Raw genomic sequence first — 489 nt, 5'->3', positions numbered from 1 at the left:
AGTCAGTCAATCAAATTCGCGGATTTAACCAACGGTAGATAGAAAATACTCGAAAAGAAATTTCACTGAAAAATTAAGCACATCACACAAACCCCACATGGCGAGACATGTGCCACACCCACTCTCCACGTCGTTAGGCAGGAACAAGATGCACGAAAGGAGAGATCAAGGGGAAGGGGGATGGAATGTGACGTTAGTCCCACTCCATAAAAGTGCTTCTGATAATGCAGACCAATGACAAAACAGTCATATTTGCTTATTCTGAATAGCCTATCACCACGCACTTTAGCACTGAAATGAAAGTGATTTGGGGACGTTGTTACTTAGTTAGCTTGGCTGATGTAAAGCCAGCAATCGTTGCAGTGACACAAATATACATGTTTATATTGACAATGACACTGAAGATAGATATGATATTAAGCATTCTATCACTTTTATTAAAGAAGGCTGTGATTTAGATACCAAGTTATAAATGCAAGTTCATAAATA

Source organism: Penaeus monodon, chromosome 34 (genome assembly GCF_015228065.2).
Source record: "Penaeus monodon isolate SGIC_2016 chromosome 34, NSTDA_Pmon_1, whole genome shotgun sequence".
Taxonomy (NCBI): Eukaryota; Metazoa; Arthropoda; class Malacostraca; order Decapoda; family Penaeidae; genus Penaeus; species Penaeus monodon.
This window is presented reverse-complemented; position numbering follows the sequence as displayed.